Source organism: Caretta caretta, chromosome 11 (genome assembly GCF_965140235.1).
Source record: "Caretta caretta isolate rCarCar2 chromosome 11, rCarCar1.hap1, whole genome shotgun sequence".
In the NCBI taxonomy this organism is placed as follows: domain Eukaryota; kingdom Metazoa; phylum Chordata; order Testudines; family Cheloniidae; genus Caretta; species Caretta caretta.
This window is the reverse complement of record NC_134216.1, coordinates 17,547,124-17,571,862: the sequence shown is the minus strand read 5'-3', so window position 1 is coordinate 17,571,862 and position 24,739 is coordinate 17,547,124. Positions and strand designations below refer to the sequence as shown.

The 24,739-nt window shown below is 41.3% G+C and overlaps 1 protein-coding gene and 1 long non-coding RNA gene across 15 annotated transcripts in view; one reads left to right on the top strand and one right to left on the bottom strand.

Annotated features, from left to right (window-relative positions):
- Positions 1-24,739, top strand: part of NCKAP5 (NCK associated protein 5) — a 623,862-nt gene that overhangs the window by 187,626 nt on the left and 411,497 nt on the right. The window lies entirely within an intron of this gene.
- LOC142068524 (uncharacterized) overlaps positions 23,137-24,739 on the bottom strand; it is a 37,195-nt gene continuing 35,592 nt past the window's right edge. Inside the window, exon 3 of the long non-coding RNA XR_012664338.1 lies at positions 23,137-23,788. This is a non-coding gene — a long non-coding RNA (uncharacterized LOC142068524). The remainder of the gene's footprint in view (positions 23,789-24,739) is intronic.

Below are 24,739 nucleotides of genomic sequence, written 5' to 3'. Positions count from 1 at the left end.
GTTAATGACCAGATTTTCTACCAACAAAATGCAAAACACAGACTCTTGATTTCTTACTATTAATTATGTCATTACTACTTTTCTATGTAGTTTTGCTTAAAACATTTGTACTTAGTCTTTATTTAACATATTTAACATAGCACAAGAAACGACCATGGTAAAATGAATTTAGTTTTCCTTCAGCTTTTGGTTGATAGGCTTTATAACCCACATTACCACTTTCATATATTTAATGTTTATTGTCACAAAATGTGTTTAAAATAGAGGGAAATCAGCAGTATATCCAAAGTGTTTGAAAACATTTAAGTCTTCAGGAAAATTTTCCAAGGGACCTCTAAATTTGCACCCATCCTGCAATTGGATGCCCATGGATGGTCCCCTGTATCTGTGCAGACTCCACTGACTTTAGTGGGACGTCACACAAGGATCCATCTGCATGGATTCATTTTGAGGATCGGGGGTAAATTTGTGAATCAACCATATTATTGTAACCCTCCACGTCTCCCCTATCTCCTCCATCCTCTACCTTTCCGGCTCTATGAACTGAGGTTGTGCATTCCTCAGGGCAGTGACCAGGGCCAAGAATCTAAAAAGTGACTAGTCATTTTGGATGCCCAAACTGAGACCCCTTTATGATTTTCATAAAGTGCTGATAACTATCATCTAAAAATCAGATGCAATTAAGGTGTACCAAGCTGAGCACCCAAAAATGGAGACATCAAAATCCCCAGTCACTTCTAAAAATCACTACTGCAACTTGCTCAAACAAAAACCTGCATTTTCACTAGCAGATATGCACAATTGCACATACAAATCCCTCATTAATGAATTAAAATATTTGTTTACTTATTCAAATGCAAGGATTCTCTGCACAGAGTTGGTACATAGGCAAATTTTGCTGGCTTGGTTTGAAAATGTGATGTTTGGTAGGTTGCAGACGTTTGCATAGTAAAATGATCTTATGAACACTTGCAGAATACAACAGAAAGAAAATCTACAGAAAATACAAATCTTCCCGCAAAACACTTTGTTTTTGTATTTTTGCACAGAACTTGTCAATGGGTTTCAAAGAAAACCAGGTTCCACACAGACTAAAAAGAAACACTCTCTGAAGGATGTCAGTATGAGGAAGGATCTTTATGTTTATTCCTCCAATTTGCCTTTTAACCTTTAGTAATAACAGATTATCCTTATACTTGTCACAGTAGGTGAAAACCATGGTATGCTGACACTATGGCATCTGCATTTAATTCAAACTTTAGCCAGATTGAGTGTCTCCAAAGGATAAATAAAGTCCTTCAACTGCAGCCATGTGCAGTAATAGATCTTTGAAGAGATTTAGTTACACTTATTAGCATAAGGTTACAGTTTTCCTTATTTAATTGAAAGGTTCTTCCAAACCCATAATGAAAATGACAGAAATTATACTCCTGTGACAATGTCATATACAGTCTAGCAACATGTGTTGAATAACACACAACATTTAACAAAGAATTTGAAGTTGAGCATCCCATTTATTTTTTAAATAGATTTCTATCCTGTTTTTCACAACCCCCAGGAGCCATTATTGTCATTGAACTAGAAATATTTCTTATAATTACTAAACTTAGCAAAGAAGGTCTTAGAGTTTTCAATAATTTTCATGACTGGTAAAACATTGGTTACATAAATAATAGAAATAAGCAAAATATTATTTATATCAATTTAGATTTCAGGCTGGCAAATGCTTAGGCACCTGAATACCTTTATTAATCTGAGTTCAATCAAAGACATATTTTAAAAATCAGTTTTTTCTGGCATATAGACTTACAAGATGGCTGCAGTCTGAACAAGCATAATATGACTATTACCAAGGTGTACTCCTGCTACTGTACTTCATCAAAATAGGGCATAGCCCTTATGACTGTGTAACTAAGCAAGCTCGGGGACAGAGCCAGGGGGGAATGAATTTCAAATTTTTGCTTCATTCTGCAGACGGACAGAGCTGACATCTTTCAAAAATTTTAATAAAAAATGTATGAGAGAGGCCTGCCCACCCACTAGTGGGGTAGTCAGGGCACGTACCTGTGTTATGAGAAAGTGAGGTTCAAGTCCCTGCTCTGACTTGGGCTGAACAGAACTTGAACCCAGATGTCTGCTCTTTGCTGCTCTGGGGGAGGGCACCCTCTCTCTCAAAAATTCCATCCAGGACCCTGAGAAATGTGTAGCGGAAACTCATGGTGTCCTGTGAACAGTTTGTTTTGACGAATGAGGATTTTCAGAAAAAAAAACCAAAACCATTTTGTCAAAAAATTCCTAACCATGTTTACTCAGGGAACTTTTGTGGCCAGTAGCCCTGGAAGGCATTGGACCCTCTCGCTGTGCTTTTGGCATGAGACATGTTTAGTTCCCTATGGAAAGGATTGTCTATTATAGATGTTACATATTTCTGTGGACTGCCATATATAAAAGGGGCCACTTACATAGTAGTTTGGTTTTGAGTGTTATTGTACAAGTCCAATATATAAAACATATGCCATTCAGAATATATAGAATTGACAGTTGCCATATATTTTTGTTCTGCATGGAGTGGAGAAAGTTGCCGCATATAGAAGGCCTGTTCAGCAGGCTGTAACTGTGTTGGACAAATTCCATGTTTTCCACCTCCTGCGAAATTGCAGTCATATAGATTTCATGTCATTGACTTTCCCTCTCTCTTCCAAAACTAATGGCTGACTCAGGAGTGACAAAAACTATCCCTCAGCAGCAGCTCCACACATTTTATCAGCAGAAAGTTAATCCATCTCTAAATCCACTCCCCACAGATGCAGATTGCCAGCTGGATGCCTGAATCCAGCTGATAACATTCGCATTGCATTACAGTATTATATGGACTTTAGTGCTTCTCTTCTTGATCAAAGCCTTTACTAGTATGTCTCTGATTTCAGACTTTAACATTCAGTTGATGTGGGTGAATTTATTTGAGCAATTTCTGTTGACTTAATCTGACATCATTACTCATGGCCATTGTGTGTATTAGGTGAGTCTAGAAGTCCTGCACAGATGGGGAAAGGGGTCTGAGCTATGTAGCCTAAGGAAGTGAACCTTTTCTATTTGTACAGTTATAGACTTAATTTAACCCTGAGTTCTGTTAGCATAAGCCAGCAAATGCCAGGCTGCAGATCCCTGGCAGCAGTAAGTCTGTATATAGAGAGGGTGCAGCAGTCCAAGTTGCCCATGTCCCATTCCTATTGGAGGTCTTTGGTTGGTGCAACTCCCAAAAGTATGTGGAGCCATCCTTAGTGGGGGCCTGGTGCAAGATGCACCAATTCAGTGCCTCTGCTGGGCAACCTTCACTAGAGGGTCTTGTAGTCCCTGTCCAGGAGGAGCTCTAGTGGAATCCTGAGAGGAGGGCAGCAGTGATACATGCTCAGTGGTAACTCTCATCTGTGGCTCAGCTGCTCCCCCACACACAAGGCAGGGAGGGTACAAATTATACACCTCGCTGTCCAAAGGAGTGAGTCTGAATTTATGGAGCTGAAATTCAGAAAACTGCAATAGGTGATGCTCATCCCATGTAAATCCTGATTTTTGCTTCTTGATGGTGTCATTAGGGAGAGGCATGCACTATACTTTAGCATATTTAGACTGAGAACCAGAAACTCCTAGATTCCTGCCCTGGTTCTGACACTGACTCACTTTGGGTCATTGGGCAAATCACTTAACTGTTCTCTGTCTTAGTTTCCTCACCTATAAATTGGGGATAATATTACTTATGAGGATTAATTAGTTGTTGAGCCATATTGTGCCAGTGATTTTTTATTTTTTTAAAGCAGACGTTGTTTCCAATGAGGGAGTTCTGCTTAGAAATCAATGGCTTGATGGTGGCGTGAGGTTTATAAAGCAATTTAAAAATGTGAAGAGCTGTATAAGTACTTAGCATTGTTATTCATAAGAAATCAGCTGTTCAACTGAAAGTATAATAGGATTCCTCTTACTTACACTTTTGATTTTAAATGAATAGAGGCCAAAATTACATATCTATAGAAATTGTGCATTTCATCTGGGAGCAACTATATGAGAAAAGCAGCCACCCAAGGTTAGACTAATGGTATCAGTACAGAAAGGGCTAGTGGCCTGATGCCATTTGTCATCCGCTGCTAGGAAAAGAAGCAAAATACAATAATTTCTTTCTATAGTCTCCCAATCACAATTGTCATGGGTATTATAGTGATATCTGTTCTGATTTGTTATGAGGTATGCCTCTAAGAGACTACAAAGCAAAAGGTACAGTGGTATTTGTAAGAGTTATAGTGAAAATAGTAAAGTTATAGTGAAAATAGTGAAATTTTCAATCCAATTACCAAAGTGCCTAGAATTCTCATTTCAGAGCAGGTAAAGCTATAATGAATATTGGATGAAAAACTTTATCCAGAGCATTTTAATGAAAGAAAAAGCAAATGAAAGAAATGAAAGAAAAAGCAAAACAATAAATTGGCTACTCTTGTTACAAAATGAAGGGGGGTGAAGTGCCCAAACTGGTCATGTTTGTATTACCACTGAACCTTTTGGTATGTCTCAACTAAGACCATATGTTCTACTTATTTTCAAAGTCATGGTTTAAGAAAGGAAAAGATTTTATGGATCAAGCTGCAGAATAGTGCTTTAGTTCATAGGCTGCAGTCTTGGACAGCTACCAATGCATATGCCAGAATGGTTGAAATTGGCAAAATGCTAAAAGCCCTTGTCTCTAGCAGATCATGTGAAAAAATGAAGTGTGGTAGGTATGTAGACTATGTTTCTACTGATCTGTTTCTGGCCGCCTGAGCAGTAATTTTTTAGGAAACTAGATGACGATCACTGAAACAGAAGAGAGGCAAATGTATTGAAGAACATGAGGTTGCTCTTCAACATGGCAATTTGCCAACCTTCTGTCCTAACAGCTCCACAGAAAATAAAATGCATTGCAGCATAGATGCTTGTTTTTGCCAGGAAGAATTTCTCTTTATGCAAGGCTGTATCTCAGAAAGTTGCTAAATTATTAAAATAATGTTTCAGAAATATTTTCTAACGATAAGCATCGCTGATTCATCTGGGGGTCTGAATTCATTCTAATTCTGAGACAAAAGAAAGAGGCATCACTGTGGAGAGCTTAATGAAAATCTTTGCTTACTGTGTAACGATGGTCAAAAAACAGTGAAAAAAATGAGGATGAAAGCCTGTTGGGAAAAAATTGTGGAAAATTTAGACTTTTTGTCAAAAAACGTTGAAAGCTCAATTATTCATTGAAAAACAGTTTTGACTGACACATAAAAGCAAGAAACAAACAAAAAAAATCAGGGCAGACACAAATCTTGCTTGAGTAAGAGTAAAAAATATAATCTGATTGGAGGAGAAAGAGGAGGAATCTAATTTTTTAGAGCACGAAGTCAGATATGCAGAAGCTGAGTGCACATCATTCACGTTTACTTTTGATTGATTAGTCATAGTTACTGGAAGGGTGTGCAAGTTTGGCATCTCTCTCTACTCTTAATAGGCACCTAAGGTGACACCCACTGGTATCCCAGCTGGTGTTTCCACCTGTTTAACCTCTTAAAACTGGCACAGAGCATGATGTTTATATATTTAAGTAGTAAAGTGTACAGAAATAGGGCCAAGGTTTAGTGAGAACACAATAATTGCTTTCCTTTTAACAGCAGGTGATGCATTTCCCACTGAGGAAAATATAATCCTGCTGCTTTAAGTCATAGTAGGAGCAACAGGAGAAAAAAACATGAGGAAACAGGAAATGTCACAGAGCTAGGTATTTGGAATTCCATTTGCAGATCCATGAAGCTCTGTATGTAAAATGAAACTGTTAATTCACAGATTTAGTAAAGCTGCCAGGAAAGTCATTAGATCATGTTTAATCACTAATTCAAAATTTTCAAAGTACCCAAAGTGGAAACAACTGTTCACTGTTCTGTCTTCTCATGTCTGTTCCCTGGCAGCTGTACGTACAGTTGGCAGTGAAAAGGTTGAAATTATGAATACTTATAACAGCTTTGAGGGGCTAATCCTTACACCATAAATGCGTCAGTTACAGTATTAACATCAATTACTTTCTGCAAGGACAACTAGCATATGTGCTATTCTGTAATTTTAATACAGTTGAATAATAACTTCTCCTAATTAATATAGTCACATGTGCATACACTGTTAATAGTAATGACAGAAAATTGCAAATGTATATAGAACATTTGTACGACCCTCAAGTCTTGCTGTCTAAGGCCCTGATCTTGTAATCAGACTTTTGAACTCATATGGGGCTTTGATTATGTTAATGGGGCTTTTCATGGATGTAGGTGATCTGACTGCAGGATCAGGGCCTTGTAAGTTCATAAGAGCAAGGACTATGCCATCGTACTATATGTTTGTACAGTGCCTAGCACAATGGGACCCCAAATCTAATCAGGCTTCTGGAAACTAGTATAATATAAATATTTAATAATAATGATGTATATGGATGGTACAAATAGGTTAATTCTCGATTAAGTCTGATCTTCTGAGACTATTACATGAGTAAGAATGATGCATCACAATGTTACCATTCCACTGGAATTACAGTGTTGCCTTTTGGAAGACTATATATATTATGAACTTTCCAAAAACTTTACCAGAATGCAAATAATAATCATGGCACTAGTTAGTCCTTCTCTAAAGATTACATGTCCGTAAATTCCCTTTGTGTTTTGTAAGAATGTGAGTGCCAGGAGGGTTTCGTTTAGGTGATTATTGGAATGTGTACTGAAACACGGGTGCATGTAACCAAAGGCTATTTTTCACATAAAGGCATTATGGGGTGTAAATACTGGCAATATTTGACAGGTTTCAGAGTAACAGCCGTGTTAGTCTGTATTCGCAAAAAGAAAAGGAGTACTTGTGGCACCTTAGAGACTAACCAATTTATTTGAGCATAAGTTATGCTCAAATAAATTGGTTAGTCTCTAAGGTGCCACAAGTACTCCTTTTCTTTTTGCGAATACTGGCAATAGATTCTCACAACTCTCAACAAAATAGTACATCTCAGCATTACTCCAACTCCCAAATTAAGTTTAGGATGTACTGTATCAGTTCAGGTCTGAATGCTGACTTTCTTAAACAGTGCTTTCACCATGTAGCACTGATCATAGTTAAGAGACTAATTACATTACTGTTGAAAGCAGAAATCTCAGCCTTGATTAATAGCTTGGCATAGATCTGAAAGAAGTAGCTTCAATCAAAAGAGCCTGATAGGGGACAATCTGGAGAATCTAGGCACCCATATGTAAAAGATACAGAAGCCACAAAAAGAGTTTAGATCTGTCAGTAAACTAATAATTGGCAGAAAACTCATTAGTATCTGAAACTTGTGTAAACTAAGCTGGCTATGTAACTCTGTGTTGTAGAGGAAGGATCATTCTGGCTCCCCTGAATATAATTTTGCTACTAAGGTGAACATTAAAGATAAACAAGTGTTTTCTGAATTATTTTCATTGGTTTATGTTCTCTATAACATTACACAAATATATCTGTTTTTTGGATACCTGTTTAAGGGGAAGAATGGTGCTGTAGTTTAGGCACTAGACCAAGTTTCAGGAGATCTGGGGTTCTAGTGTTGGCTTTGCCCAAGTCTTCCTGGGTGATCTCAGCCAAGTTACTTTGTGGCTCTGTGCTTTCCCATTTGTAAGGATAAAATAATTTGTCTTTCTGAGGTGCTTGGAAACTATGGTGTCACAGGTTTCAGAGTAGGAGCCGTGTTAGTCTGTATCCGCAAAAAGAACAGGAGTCCTTGCGGCACCTTAGAGACTAACCAATGTATTTGAGCATAAGCTTTCGTGAGCTACAGCTCACTTCATCAGATGCAGCATCCATAGCTCACGAAAGCTCATGCTCAAATACATTTGTTAGTCTCTAAGGTGCCACAAGTACTCCTTTTTTTTTTTGGTGTCACAGAAGATCTTATCAATAAGCATTTGTGAACTTTTGTAAAGCTAGGGTGTGCATTGTTCACGGATAGTTTGAGGATTCCATTTGCCTTCTTTTTTATCCTCTTCTTCCTCCATATTTTCTTTGTGGCTAGACAGACACCTGCATATTCAGCATGCCTTTCTGGCCCCAGACGTCTGATGCATGAGCGCATGCTAGCATGGGGGTGGAATTCAGTCATCCACATAAATGATCATGATTTTCAAATATGTGCTTAGGATGTTTTGTTTTACCATACAAGGTAGAAATGTAAATATCAAAGAAAAAGAATTTGCATGTTGCCCTCCTCTATTCCCCTCCAACCCTTGAAATCAAAGAAAAAGTGTCTGACACACAAGAAGTAGCAATGGGCCAGATTTTTAAAGATATTTAGGTGCCTAAAGATACAAACAGTGCCTAAAAATACTTTTAACAATCTGGCCCTGTGTTCTTTTGGTTCCTTCTTGATGTAGGGATGCCTAGCAAGGGAACCTGTGTTAATAGTCTCACTCCATGGTGACCTCTATGGGAGACTTGCCTGAGTAAGAAGTGCGGGGTCAAGCACAGTAGGAACAATAACTGTCAGAAAGCTCATTGTTACAGAGACTTAGGGCCTGATTCTCATTTAGACTGAGGCCATTTTAGCACCACTCTGGCACTATAAAGTGGCCTTAAAGTGTGCATCAGTTATTTTTGCACCCTTCTTAAGGTCCTTTTCCACGGCTACAGCTGTGTAAAATGTTCTTAGGATAAGTGAGAGACAGGGCCATAATGTTTGGAAGAAAGTAGGGAGAGACAAAGACAAGTGACTGCTCAACTGCAATTCTTCTCTAGGGCTCAGGCCCTAGAGAACATTGTGGCCCATTTCCTTTCTAAGGAAGGACTTTGACTTCATAGTTGACTGCTGACTCCATTTAAAGGTCCAAATCTTGCTCCCATTGACAAAAATCCCTTTGACTCCAATAAGAGCAGGAGTTGGCACTATGGGTCATGAGCATATTACATCCTGAAACCAATGCGTTGTTTTGGTGGGGAGTTATTGAGGCAGACTCTGAAACATGCATGACATGCATTTATGTAGAAATATGTAATAATTAGAAAGTCTTTATACTGACTAGCCTGGATTTTCTCTTGAAGCTTCTGCATGTAATTTATGAAAAAGTGTTATTTCATTACTCAGACATATATACAAGGAAGCAAATTATCTTATTACATTCTGTGGCCAGTCAAAGGAAGAGTTAAGTGGACCATACCCAGTTCTCTTAAAACATTAATTTCCTGTGTTGTCTTTAATTTCCATGATAATGAAATGTTGAAATAGCCACTGGGTATTATTGTATGAAAGATAAATTAGATTATTCCAGTTAGATAGAAGTCCTCTCTTGGGGTTGTCATCAGGACATGATTACTGTAAATTTTTCTATACATGAGAAATGCCAATCTTTAAAAACATTTCCTGCTTGAAAACAAGCAGTGATTTTTCAGGATCTTTTCATTTAAATACTGTCAAGCTGATGACAATGGAAGTGCTTTTTAAACAAATGATTAAGTACTATATTTAATGTTTAAAAATGGCTTTTTCCCCCAACTGGGCTTAATTGTAAGAGATAGATGATGCAGATAGATGTTTAGCACTTTGCAGAATCAAGCCATATAAGATTCCATGGACATGCCTGGGCAAGTGCAATGGCTTCACTTGTATAGTTACCCATAGGTCTGTAACACTTTACATTTCATACTTTCTTGTGCAGTAGGCTTTTGCTTTATAGGTAAGAGGTGAGACTTTGATAAAGGGCTAACCTCCCTGTGGCTTTTAGTGGGAATTGGATAAATAACTCCCTTTGGTGGGAGTAGAATCCTATCCATGGTGCACAGTGTATATTTGTGGGGGGGAGAGGTGGTAAAAGGATCCTTCTGTCTCCTCTTATCTCTGCCCTGCAATTGTAGTGTTTTCATCTACCTGAGTTCAAGAATTATACATAGCTTGTGGTGTGGGCCATCCCAAAAGGGAATCTGCAGAGGTGTCCTGGCACAGACCACATTCTCCTTGTGTGCCAGGGAACGCCATTGTACACAATGGCTCCTGGAGCACCTGCTAGGGCACTGAGGTACTCTTCCAGCCACAATGCAGGGCAGAGCCTGTAAGATACAAGCCAGCCCTTTCTATAGAAATATATAATGCATAGTAGCAAGTTTTTTGAGGGTAAGGGGAGGTTTAAATCTCCACCAGTTTCTAGGAGGGAATCTTTTGGAAATTTCTGAAATATTTGGAAAAAAGTATGTTTCACTTTGGAGTTTCTCACTAAAGCTAATTTAAGCCTCAGAATGTTCATGTAATTTTCATATGCATCTGATCTTCAAACCTTTTGAGGACCATACGGTATATTGCCCATGATCCAGGCACGGGATATATGTGTGGATCAAATACATTTCATTGACCTCACATATGCAACTTGTTAGTTACCATTATTTTTGAGTGCTCAAAAGCACAAGAGTAGCTTTACAAATGCTAGATGCTTCTAATGGACCACTGTCCAAAGAATGGTTATGTACAATAAACAGTACACTAAAAATCATTTAAAATCAATATTTACTGTAAAGTTCTGCCATTAAAACTACAGAAGGAAACTGGCAATTTCAGATACCCCAGAAGTCTTTCCTCATGTTGGAGTGATATCTGAGTAATTTGGTCAAGAGTAAAATGACTTCAAGGTGAAACTGAGTAGTAATTCTCTTGCCCACACTCAGCATATGGCATCACTCTGATGTGGAAAAAGAGGCTTTGGGGCACATGGTTAATGTATTCTAAAACAGTTTCAGGGTTGTTGTTTTTTAAGTGTCCCTTTTTTTCCTCTCCGTCTCTGAACAGTGAGAACCACAGCTGCTGCAGAAAAGTCTGATGGTATTCCCACACTAGAACAATTCAAGTGGCTAAAACTTCTCAAAGTCTATAATAGAGCTTCCAGTTCAGTAACATGACTCATAACCTATAGCCCTAGATTTTCCAGTTGATCATGATAAAGATCTTTAAAATGTTTGTGCTGTAATTCAGGTAAATATTATACAAGAATTTTTTCCAGTGAGTCAGATCCAGTGATGAGAACAAGTCTAGTGGAAGCCTAAAGGCTAATGCTTGCTCGCTCACTGTTTAAATAAATCACGTTAAGTCAGAATTAAATCTCCTGCAGACTGAAAGGATCATATTTAAGACAAATGGACAGTAAGTATTATACTGATGTATTTTAGACATAACGTAGAAGGGATACTCATTGTAAAGATATATTTTTGGAATGTTCACTTGCAATATGTATTATAAAAATGAAAAGCTAACATGTAAGGATAATCTGAATTGTCACCATATATCCTGAATTGCAGTCAGTTCACAAATACTCATCTAAGCCTATATTTCTGAATATTTTGAGCCTTCTTTTCTACAGTTTTATGTATGGTTCAGTCTTATTAGAATAAACAGAATATTTTGCAAACCTTCTTAAATAATATTTCTAGGCATGTAGCTTTTAGGGGTGTGTTTTCAACTCAGTATGCGGGGATTTAACTACATAATTTTCATTAGTATTACTAAGAGATGAACAGCTAGAATTTCATGATTTCAGCTGAGAAGGTATCCTCTTACTGTGTACTAGTCCTATACCTTACTGCATCTGTGGATACAAAAAATGCTGAGCTACATTAAAATTTTCAGTTTAAGATTTTTATAGAGGAAACAAAATTAATTTAACTTGTGTAACATTATTACTTTTTATGACTTGTTCAGTATCTACAATATGTGTAATGAAAACCACCTGTAGAAGTTGCAAGGCTGCACTGGGGATAAGTAATGCATTGGTCCTTTTCTGTATAAAATTACATGACGATAATGATTAATAATACAACCCTCATGTGCAAGCAGTGAGGGGGGAACTGTGTGATTTATTTAACTATCAACCAGAGAGAAAAATTACTCATTTCCACTTTTTTCTACAATGACATGTAAAACCTGATTAAGCTTTTTGTAAGTGTTCTAGGGGAGATCTATCAAAAGCCATCTTGACCCCATCCTACCACAGGGGAGGATGTGGAGCTGCAGTGTAGCTCCTCTTCATCCATTACTTTTGACTATACGCTGATAATAGTGTTTGCTGCCCCTCTGCACCTCTTCTACGTTCCAAGCCACTGTATCTATTGTCGTCATAAGCATGGATCAAACTGTCCCTCTCCTGGTTTACCACCAAAGCAACCTTTCACAATTACCTATCATGAAGTGGTTCATAGTCACCTCACCAGCACACAGAAATATATCCCGGCATGGCTCCTTGCAACACATCTATCCCTTATTCAGTGCTGTTGGAGTGCTGTAGCAGCACAGAGTGTCTTGTGTAAGACCCATGCAATGGGGTGAATTGTATCCCAGTGACACATCCCAGTGCCCGCTGTTTATACCCATTGAGTTTAGCGGGATTGAATTGGTGTAACAAAGAGCACAGTTTGACCTATTAAGTGTTTAATAGGCACATAGGCACAAATATTTCAGTTTTAATTTCAGATCTGTCTGGGATTTTGTTGAACTTTCTTATTATAGCTTGACATTAAAATTTGGCATATTCCTTTTGCTAAATCTGTCCTAAATCTGTCCTAAATCAGCCAAGGCCACATGATGCTGTCTAGCCTATACAATCTTTAGGAATTGCCAGACTTCAGATGATTAATCCCATGAATAGAGAGGGTTAGATTACACTGGTACATGCTATTGTCTCATGCTGGAAATGTAAACTATTTCTTTATAACGTGGAGTCCAGGGTTAGTTTATTGGCTATACTGCAGTGTGTTGCTATTAGAGCTGGTTATCAGATATGTGATTTGTAAACCTGTTCTGCAACAAGTATTAAAATTTGTTTCCTCACCCAGATGCATAATTTAGTTGCTGTCTATAAGAAAGTGCATTATAGGTTGCAGTATTTTTTTCCATTTGTGGGAAACAAATAAAACACGGACCAATCCTGTGATCTTTACTGGGTTTTATTCACTTAAAACTATCACTGAAGTTAATGGGAATTCTGAATTAATAAGGAGAGTGTGATTTGGCCCACATTTTAGCACTGATCCTTTCTTTAGGCTCAGTCATATCCCATAGTCACTAGCCTGTGTTGAGTGCATTGAAGAACTCCAGCACTCCAGCACTCCCGGGTGACATTTGGGAGTAAGGTCTACACTAAAAACTTAGGTCAATTTACAGCCACCACACTGGTTCATTTCCACACTACCCTTCTTCTGTCTGTGGTGCACATCCTCACTAGGACTGCTGCTTCCACCTTCTTTAGCGGGGCAGTGTGGGGGTCTGAGAGCCCGGGCTGTCAGTTCCATGCAGCTCTCCACCAGGAGCTTGGCTCCCACCCCCGCTTTCAGCTCCCAGCTCCCCACCAGGAGCCTGGGTGCCCCCCTGGGTTCCCGGCTCCCTGTGGAGAGCACAGCAGCCACCCAGGTTCCCAGCTCCACACTCCCTGCTGGGAGCATGGCTGCTGCCCAGGCTCTCAACAGGGAGCTCTGTGATGGCTCCCTGCTGGAAGCAGCCCAGCTGGGTATGGGGAGCTGGGAGCACCGAGGGCAGCCAGGCTGGGAGCCAGAAACCAGGCAGTAGCCCTACTAGGAGTGGAGAGTCAGGACCCTGAGGGCAGCTCGTCTCTGAGTAAGAAGCCGGGGTATCTGCCCGGTTGGGAGTGGGGAGACGGGAGCCTAGGGGGCAGCCTGGCTCCAAGCAGGGAGGTGGGAGCAGAGGCAGGATGCAGCAGCCCAATGGGGAGCCAGGAGTCGGGGGAAGAGAGGCAGCTGACACCAATGTTAGCCAATAGCCAATGTAAGTAACCCACGGTGTTTACACAGACACTGCGTTGCTCTAACTAAACCGACATAAGCCCTATGCCTCTTGTGGAGATGCTGTTATTATGTTGGTATAGTAGGGCACTTACAAAGGCGGAAGCAAGGCTATAGTGGTACACTGACATAATTAGGTCAATGTAAATTGCCTTATGTTGACCTAACTCTGTAGTGTAGACCAGGGCTTAATCTTCCTGTGGAAGAAAAATACCTCTCAGAGCTCCTTGAAGGCAGGGTAAATACACATTACTGCATTCCTTTGTGTCTCCAGCCAGATCAGCTGGCCAGGAAAGAATAGAGGACATGGCTCTATCTTCACCTAACAACTCCCCACAGCTATTAAAGTGCTTCCACTGTCAGGGTGCTAGTGGGGAGCATTCCTGCTCTCCGAGGTGTGGCTAGAATGCAGGGACACAGAGTGGGGTGTTTCTTACATGACTTCCTTCAACTTGAGCACCCTCGGGGCAGCTGGATTTAATATGGCCCTTTGCTTTAGAGCCGAATCCTGCTCCCATTTAAATTAGGGGTTTTCAGTGGACCCTATTAGGAGCAGAACCAAAGTCATGGTGTGTTTGTGTGTGCATGTGCATGTAAATAAAATAAATTCTAGGAGAAATTTGACTTTTTTTTTTACTTATTAGGATTTTATTGTTCTATTTTTAATAGATTGTAAAGTGTAAAGAAAATATTTTTTTAGGACACTCCCTTCGGATTATATTGCTTTTTTACTCTTTGTTTCTCTCTCTCTCTCTGTGTGTATACTGTATCTAATATATGTACAGTGGAATATATAGTAGGTTACACTGGGGGGGCGAGGGGGGGGCAAATTTTCTGCAGATGCAAATTGATGTAGCTGTGCTGAAGTCAATATTTATAAAATAACTGGAGTGCTATTATGCATGTGCAAGCCATTCCAGCCGAGCTGGCCACAGTTAAGCAGATGTTACTTCAAAAACCTGCCTTAACAAGTTCAGTTCGCCAATCAAAAAGTTTGTGGCTAGAGCAAAGCGTCCTGTCAGACAGGCGAAAGAAAGACAGAGTGACGGCAAGAAACAATGAAAGGAAGATTCCTTTCAGCAGTCTCAGCAAAAGGGAGGCAAGGGGGGGAGGATGTCTGGAGTCAAGGAAACCTCACCACTGCACTCACATTGCCCTTTCATTGCTAGTCTTTCACTTCTCTGTTTTTATGACAGGCCAAAACATCCAGTAGCTACTGTATATGGCTTTGCAGCTGTTTTTTATCAGTATTGCTTTTGTTAGATAACAGACTAACCTAGTGATTAGAGCTGAGTGGCTGAAAGCTGGGAATCCTGGCTGGTTTTTCATGCTTTGCCACTCTGGCAACCTTGGGTATTACACTTAAAATCTTGGTACCTCAGTTATTATGGATAACATAATGGTACTTATCTCCTTCACAGGGCTGTTGTGATTATGCATATGTAGCATTTCTAAAGCATGTTGTAAGCTTCACATTAAAGGCACTATAAAGTATTTTTAATATATTTCTATAATGTAGCACTCTGCCAGGAATTGCAATGTGTATGTGAGGGTGGTCATGGTAGTGAGAGGAAGGAAAGGGGACAAAAATATCCAGTTTGGGATTTACATGTTTCTCACATGGATGACAATTTTAAGCTATACACTGCGGTTATTTTGAGTGAATACACAGGTTAAGTAGCCCTCTATATGTATGCAACCAGAGTAGTCTTTGCAAATGAACACTCCACATCTGTGACAGCCACAGAAACTCTTCACTGGATTTCCCCAAACCTTCAGATGGATTCTATGAATGCTTTTCCATCCATGTTATAGCTCCCTGTCTCCTTCAATCCATCACTTCCATGAGTCACATGCAAGTACCATATGTATAAACAAATCTGATGCTTCCAACCAATACCTACTTTCAGTGTGTTCTGGTTGATTTATACTCATAAAAACAATGAAAAATTATTCAGAAATTGTAATTATCTGAGAAAGTCAGAAGTTGATTAATTAAAGGCTTCAATTTTTATGTTGCATTTCTCTGATTGTTAACATTTCTGGACATATGGCATCAGTACTTATACTGTGTGATGTTTGTTAATGTAAATTGGATTTGACAGACAAGATTATAGCTAATTATTTCATTTAAAATATATATATTGTGTAAGATAAATTCATAAACATGTTGCACAGTATTTATTTTACAGCTTTATTTACTTGACTGTCTGCTTTTGCTATCTAGTAAACTTCTTTCAGTTTCAGTGGCTACCTTTTCACCTATGACATCTTTAAGATACAAAGGTTTCTGTCAGATAGTTCTCCCCTTCCAAAATTATACTTAGTCATTAGCAATTTAGAAATATCTGAATGTTTCCTTAGCTCCTAAAACCAAGATCATTCAAAAAAAAAATGATGCCAGATTCAGTTGGACTGTATTGTTATGTAGAGATCTCGTACAGAGGACCAGGTTCTCTCCTCTGTCTGACCACTTTACACCACAACTCAGCACAAAAAAGCCAACCTGGCATGACTGAACTATCATGCTGTAAGGGAACCCTATGGTGACATAGAGACAGCACAGTAGTTCCTAGACCAGCACCTATTGCCATTCCTTTGGCTGGCACTAAGAGCATGTTCAGAACTTCCCTCACCCAGCTATCTGTGGCTGCTGTAATGGCCTTTGGGATCTTTGGCAGTTGGTGCAGATTTAGGGTGATGAGATGTCCCGATTTTATAGGGACAGTCCTGATTTTGGGCTTATATAGGCTCCTATTACCCCCCACCCCTTGTCCCGATTTTTCACATTTGCTGTCTCGTCACCCAATGCAGATTAGAAGAGCCCTAGAACTACTACTTTCACTTATACCGGAGATCAGCCCAAATAAGGGGAAATGCTTAAAGCTGCCTTTGGAAACCTGCTTCCCCACCTATGTTGCATTTTATACTCTTTGGCTACAACAGAGGATCAGGGCAAAAAAACTCTGCTTAAACTTAATTCATAACAGGCCACATCCTGATTTACTTATTATTCTGTTCTTATTCAGAGAAATCTCATATTAGTATCAGTGGGAGTTTCGTCTGAATAAGGACTGAATACAAAGTGAGAGAGGATGTCCAGTTTTGACCTCTAATAATAATGAAAAATGGATATCCACTTCTATAAAGGAGACATGATTATGATGCTATCAATACTATTTATCTTCATAAGGTCTAGTTTTGATAATCACATTGACAGCATATATATCTGATACACTGTTCTCCTAAACTGGGCTACTAATACTCAGCAACTAACTCATTTAGAATTCAAAATTCAAACTTTCTGGCATTATATCAATCATTCTGTCTCATCTCAGGTTAATTCCAGTAAAGGCTTAAAGTACTCTATTTTTCTTATTAGCCATACTCTCCCTGATGTATTTCATCCGCAAGAAAAGCAAGCAAGCAAGCAGCTCTGTGTCTTGAATTAAATACAGTTGGTATGTCATCTCAAGACAAAACACATTTACTTCATTTTTTTATTCATGCAGCCAAACAGAATAGCTTGCTCAAGATTTAAGAGGAAGAGATACCACTCCCGCAAGCAACCACCACCAGGGAGATTTGTGGCCCAGAAGGAGTGCTGACTGCTAACTTTTTTAGATGCTTGTGCCAGCAAGAAAACTAAGTTCTAGACACATTCATTTAGCTTTTTCATTCCTGTTTTCCTCCCCACCCTTTGTTATCCCTTCCATTGGGAATTGACCCCCCCCTTCTCCTTTCATTCATATCCCCTCTATCTGTCCACTTCTTCTGCAAAATCTTCCACTAATAATCCATCAGATAAACATATTAAAATAGTTATGTACATTTTTAAATGGACTATGGGCATATTGTGCCCCCCCCCCCCAGCATCTTGTTTCTAAAATTGTTCTGTCTGTCCAGCTCAGTCATTTTGGGATTTTATACTGCCACCCACCACCATAGTATCTGAGCACCTTCCACCTAAATCAATAGCAAGAGCAAAGTCCCTAGTGGACTCTATGGAGTCTGTTTCCTGCTTGGGATCAAAACTCTGCTCTTTGTTTGTTTTTTGAGGAGGGGGCAGCTGGTAGTGGTTTGGTAATAGAAGAGATGTTGCACTGTGAGCATCACTTATGGAGGAAAGGCTTTCTCAAAGAGGAAGGTTTTGCAACATTTCCTAAAGACGGACAATCTGAATTCACCTTATCGCCTATGTGAAATGGTTCCACAGTCCTTGACCAAGAATGCTTTGTCCCCAGCTCTCAGGTGCTTCATTGTGAGCTTTGTGATCTGTATGTTCCAGAGGAGTGCAACTGTCACAATGGTTCATAGATTGAAATTTGGTCTTTGATGTAGTGGGGAGTTGATCTATTAGTTGCTTTGAAAATTAGGATCAAGGCATTATACTGGCATCAAACGCTGACGAGGAGCCAGCGGAGGGATTTGAGCACATCAGGCGATGCTCACAAAAGCTTAAGCCAGGGAGAAGGCTGTACCAGCTGGAGCCAGTGTATTGTCTTCACATTCAGCTTCAGATACCATGAGTTGCAGCAATCCAGCGTGGGGATGACACATGCATGGATCAGTGTGGCCACTACTTGGTCCTCCAGATTTAGCGAGGAATAAAAAAACAGAACTTTAAATAGGGCTGTAACACTTCAATGGAAGGCATGAACAATGTCTTGGTCAGCTCTTACAGGGAAGTTCTTAGAGGCAACATGTTCATTTTATTGTTCTATGTTTGTGCAGCACCATGCAAACTTATAGCACTCAATAAATAACAATTAAAATAGTTACGACTTGAAGTCAAGGGAGATATGCTTATTTAGTGCAGCTGAAGAGCTGGCCCTCTGTTTTTCATCTGGATGAGCCATGGCAACAGGATTCCCCTGGGGATGCTGAAATGTTTCTATTCCTTCCTCTTTAGCTTCTCCCTTTCACACTGTAGTGCCAGTAGGGAAACTCTGTTCTGTGTCTTACGTAAATGCTTTTTATGAGGTTTTTTTAAATCACACTCTTTGATGATTAGGATGAGGGCAAGAAGGGATTTGTAAGGTAAAGCATCAAGTTGAAATTAATTTGGTGAATGTGAGCAGAATAAATTGGCAAATTATGTTACGTTTTTGGCTACCTTCTCCTCCTCCATTTTCAGATCATCTTACTCCTACACCAGTGCTATCCAGCTACCTCCTGTGGTTTTTCTTTCATGACAAGGCCCATCTCAGAGACATATTATCTAGAGATGAAGCCTGTGAGGGAGAGAAAAAAAAAACCCTGGCAGTGTCCCTTAATAAAAAAAGCATGTTCATTCTCCAACAACTTTCCTCCAGGTGAGAGAGCTGGATAGAATTTGTCATGATCACTCCTAGATTAGCCAGTGCATAGCCATATGCTGCTCACCTGCCTCATTACTTCTGCACATGAGGACAAAGTGCCTCTAGAAAATGCCCAGTCTCCACCAGCCCTGGAAGCAAGAGTCCAGGCTTGAGCTACCTGCCTTGCTAGATGCCCAGTTTGTTACCCTTAGCTGATGTAGACTGGCATAAATCCACAGAACTGTTTTACCCCAGCTGAGAATCTGACCCCTGTCTTGCAACCCTAATTCATGTTGAGTTGTAGTTCCATGAGTAGATCCACTGAGTTCACTGTGTCTACTCATCAAGACTGAGGGTTGCAGGATCAGTCTCTTTAACTGTCTTGTGCTGTTTCAGGCTTTATTAAACTCTACTCTCATATATGTGGATAGTGACATTTGAATGGGTGCAAAGCCAAAACTAGGCAGCAGCAGAAATGAGACCCAGCTGATTTTTATGAAAATAACTGGCTTCAGAAGAGTTGGTAAATCAGCTTTAATCACTTCAGCTGAGATTTAATATGAACTGTTCACTCAGGCTTAAGTAATTCTGAACAATTAAGAAATCTGCTCAACATATTTGTTAAAGCCATCATTACTGTTTTCACCAGAATGTTCATAATGCACACAGCATGAGAAGAAGGCTCTTGCCAATTTTTTGCTCCATTGAAAGAGTTTTAAAATGTGCAGTTTGATTTTAATTGCTAATAAAATTAACAATGAAACTACCATGTTGAAATCATGTAAGAAAATAGTAAATTGGTGAAAAGAGCTGTTTTAAAAGACCTTCCTTTCATTGGCTTGCATTGTTTAGCAATAGCAGTTATTTAACTCTAAAGGTGGGCAGTCTGGCACCAGATGCAGTGCTGAAGGAAGTGACATAAATACCTAATACAAGGAGCTTTTATATTTTTCCATGTGTTTTATTTTTAGTGCACTGCTGAATAATATTGGATAACAGATAGCTCACTTAAATCCCCAATTCTCCTAACACTTGGACACATGTAAAATACACAGTTCAGACAGGGCTATGTACTATATAATATATATATATATATATATATATATATATATAATCTCCCCGGGGGCTGTTGGAAAAAGCCTGTTCCATCAGAAGGTTATGTAGCAGGATGATAATGAAAAATAAATATTTTTTAAACATTATAATATTCTCCAGAGGAGCTCTCCCCAGAACTAAAGCTTAACCCCAGGGCAGCTTTCCAAAGTCCTTCAAAGATAAACTAGTGCCTCCCCACATGGGATCATAGCTTAGGTCTTCATCTCTCTGGTCAGCGTCACTAGCTACTTCTGGTCTCTGCTACTGTAGGTTGCTAGTTTCAACAGAGTTTACTGACTAACTTTATTATTATTATTTTTTAAATATTTCCCTAAGGCTATGTCTACACTACGAAATTAGGTTGAATTTATAGAAGTCAGTTTTTTAGAAATCATTTTTATATAGTCGACTGTGTGTGTCCCCACACTAAATGCTTTAAGTGCATTAACTCGGCGGAGTGCTTCCACAGTACTGAGGCTAGCGCTGACTTCCGGAGCGTTGCACTGTGGGTAGCTATCCCACAGTTCCCGCAGTCTCTGCCGCTCATTGGAATTCTGGGTTGAGATCCCAATGCCTAATGGGGCAAAAACATTGTCGTGGGTGGTTCTGGGTACATGTCATCAGGCCCTCCTTCCCTCCCTCCCTCTGTGAAAGCAACAGCAGACAATCGTTTTGCGCCTTTTTTCCTGAGTTACCTGTGCAGACGCCGTACCACAGCAAGCATGGAGCCCGCTCAGCTCACTGTCACCCTACGTCTCCTGGGTGCTGGCAAATACGGTACTGCATTGCTACACAGCAGCAGCTCATTGCCTTGTGGCAGCAGACAGTGCAATAGGCCTGAAAACCATTGTCATCATGTCCGAGGTGCTCCTGGCCCCCTCAGTAAGGTTGGTCGGGAGCGCCTGGGCAGATATGGGCACAGGGACTGAAATAGGAGTGACTCGACCAGGTCATTCGCTTTAGTTCTGCTGGCAGTCCTATTGCACCATCTTCTGCCGAGCAGGCAGGAGAGGAGGATGGCTAGCAGTCCTATTGCACCGTCTGCTGCCAGCCAAAGATGTAAAAGATAGATGGAGTGGATCAAAACAAGAAATAGACCAGATTTGTTTTGTATTCATTTGCTCCCCCTTCCCTTCCTCCCTCCCTCTGTGAAATCAACGAACGACAATCGTTTCAGTGAGGTCTCGGTGAGGGGCACCTTGAAAAGTTTAATGGAGATTCAGTCCTGCCTAAAATACTGGGGGGAGGGATAGCTCAGTGGGTTGAGCATTGGCTTGCTAAACCCAGGGTTTTGAGTTCAATCCTCGAGGGGGCCATTCTGTGTGACAGTTGTTTTTGTGTCCCCTTGATGTAAAGCCACCCGCTTTGTTGATTTTAATTCCCTGTAAGCCATGTCATCAGTCACCCCTCCCTCCATCAGAGCAACGGCAGACAATCGTTCCGCACCTTTTTTCTGTGCAGACGCCATACCATGGCAAGCATGGAGCCCGCTCAGATCACTTTGGCAATTAGGAGCACATTAAACACCACGTGCATTATCCAGCACTATATATGCAGCACCAGAACCTGGCAAAGCAAAACTGGGCGAGTAGGCGACATCAGCGCGGTGACGAGAGTGATGAGGACATGGATACAGACTTCTCTCAAAGCATGGGCCCTGGTAATGTGGGGATCATGGTGCTAATGGGGCAGTTTCATGCCATGGAATGCCGATTCTGGGCCCAGGAAACAAGCACAAACTGGTGGGTCCGCATAGTGTTGCATGTCTGGGACGATTCCCAGTGGCTGCGAAACTTTCCCATGCATAAGGGCAACTTTCATGGAACTTTGTGACTTGCTTTTCCCTGCCCTGAGGTGCAAGAATACCAAGATGAGAGCAGCCCTCACAGTTGAGAAGCGAGTGGCAATAGCCCTGTGGAAGCTTGCAACGCCAGACAGCTGCTGGACAGTTGGGAATCAATTTGGAGTGGGCAAATCTACTGTGGGGGCTGCTGTGATGCAAGTAGCCAACGCAATCAAAGATCTGCTGATATCAAGGGTAGTGACCCTGGGAAATGTGCAGGTCATAGTGGATGGCTTTGCTGCAATGGGATTCCCTAACTGTGGTGGGGCCATAGACGGAACCCATATCCCTATCTTGGCACCGGAGCACCAAGCCGGCGAGTACATAAACCGCAAGGGGTACTTTTCAATAGTGCTGCAAGCACTGGTGGATCACAAGGGACGTTTCACCAACATCAGCGTGGGATGGCCAGGAAAGGTACATGACGCTCGCATCTTCAGGAACTCTGGTCTGTTTCAAAAGCTGCAGGAAGGGACTTTATTCCCAGACCAGAAAATAATCATTGGGATGTTGAAATGCTGATAGTTATCCTTGAGGACCCAGCCTACCCCTTAATGCCATGGCTCATGAAGCAATACAGTCAGGAGCTGTTCAACTACAGGCGGAGCAAGTGCAGAATGGTGGTAGAATGTGCATTTGGACGTTTAAAATCGCGCTGGCGCAGTTTACTGACTCAGACCTCAGCGAAACCAATATTCCCACTGTTATTACTGCTTGCTGTGCGCGCCACAATATCTGCGAGAATAAGGGGGACGTTTATGGCAGGGTGGGAGGTTGAGGCAAATCCCCTGGCCCCTGGTTACGTGCAGCCAGACACCAGGGTGGTTAGAAGAGCACAGGAGGGCGCGGTATGCATCAGAGAAGCTTTGAAAACCAGTTTCATGACTGGCCAGGCTATGGTGTGAAAGTTCTGTTTGTTTTTCCTTGATGAACCCCACCCCCCTTGGTTCACTCTACTTCCCTTTAAGCTAACCGCCCTCCCTTCCTCCCTTCGATCACCGCTTGCAGAGGCAATAAAGTCATTGTTGCTTCACATTCATGCATTCTTTATTAACTCATCACACAAATAGGGGGATAACTGCCAAGGTAGCCCGGGAGGGACGGTGGAGGAGGGAAGCACCTGGAGGGGTGGTGGAGGCGGGAAGCACCAGGTGGGGTGGTGGAAGAGGGAAGGACAAAGCCACACAACACTTTAAAAGTTTAAAACTTTTAAACTTATTGAATGCCAGCCTTCTGTTGCTTGGGCAATCCTCTGGGGTGGAGTGGCTGGGTGGCCGGAGGCCCCCCCACCGCGTTCTTGGGCGTCTAGGTGAGGAGGCTATGGAACTTGGGGAGGAGGGCGGTTGGTTACACAGGGGCTGTAGCGGCGGTCCGTGCTCCAGCTGCCTTTCCTGCAGCTCAACAATATGGTGGAGCATATTAGTTTGATCCTCCAGCAGCCTCAGCATTGAATCCTGCCTGCTCTCATCATGCTGCCGCCACCTATCAGCTTCAGCTCATCACTTACTCTCTTCAGCCCGCCACCTCTCCTCCCGGTCATTTTGTGCTTTCCTGCACTCTGACATTGTCTACCTCCATGCATTCGTTTGTGCTCTGTCAGTGTGGGAGGACAGCATGAGCTCAGAGAACATTTCATCGTGAGTGGGTTTTTTTCACCTTCTAATCTTCACTAGCCTCTGGGAAGGAGAAGATCCTGTGATCCTTGAAACACATGCAGCTGGTGGAGAAAAAAAAAGGGACAGTGGTATTTAAAAAGACACATTTTATAGAACAATGGGTACACTCTTTCACGGTAAACCTTGCTGTTAACATTACATACATAGCACATGTGCTTTCGTTACAAGGTTGTATTTTGCCTCCCCGCACCGCGTGGCTAACCCCTCTCCCCTCCCCGTGGCTAACAGCGGGGAACATTTCTGTTCAGCCACAGGCAAACAGCCCAGCAGGAATGGGCACCTCTGAATGTCCCCTTAAGAAAAGCACCCTATTTCAACCAGGTGACCATGAATGATATCACTCTCCTGAGGGTAACACAGAGAGATAAAGAATGGATGTTGTTTGAATGCCAGCAAACATACGTTGCAATGCTTTGTTCTGCAATGATTCCCGACTACGTGCTACTGGCCTGGTATGGTAAAGTGTCCTACCATGGTGGACGGAATAAGGCTGCCCTCCCCAGAAACCTTTTGCAAAGGCTTTGGGAGTACATCCAGGAGAGCTTTATGGAGATGTCCCTGGAGGATTTCTGCTCCATCCCCAGACACGATAACAGACTTTTCCAGTAGCTGTACTGGCCGCGAATGCCAGGGCAAATTAATCATTAAACACGCTTGTTTTAAACCATGTATGCTATTTAAAAATGTACGCTCACCAGAGGTCCCTTTTCTACCTGGCGGGTCCGGGAGGCAGCCTTGGGTGGGTTCGGGGGGCACTGGCTCCAGGTCCAGGGTGAGAAACAGTTCCTGGCTGTCGGGAAAACCGGTTTCTCCGCTTGCTTGCTGTGAGTTGTCTACAATCTCATCATCATCATCTTCCTCATTCCCCAAACCTGCTTCCATGTTGCCTCCCTCTCCATTGAAGGAGTCAAAGCACAGGGTTGGGGCAGTGGTGGCTGAAACCCCTAAAATGCAGCTCATCATAGAAGCGGCATGTTTGGGGCTCTGACCCA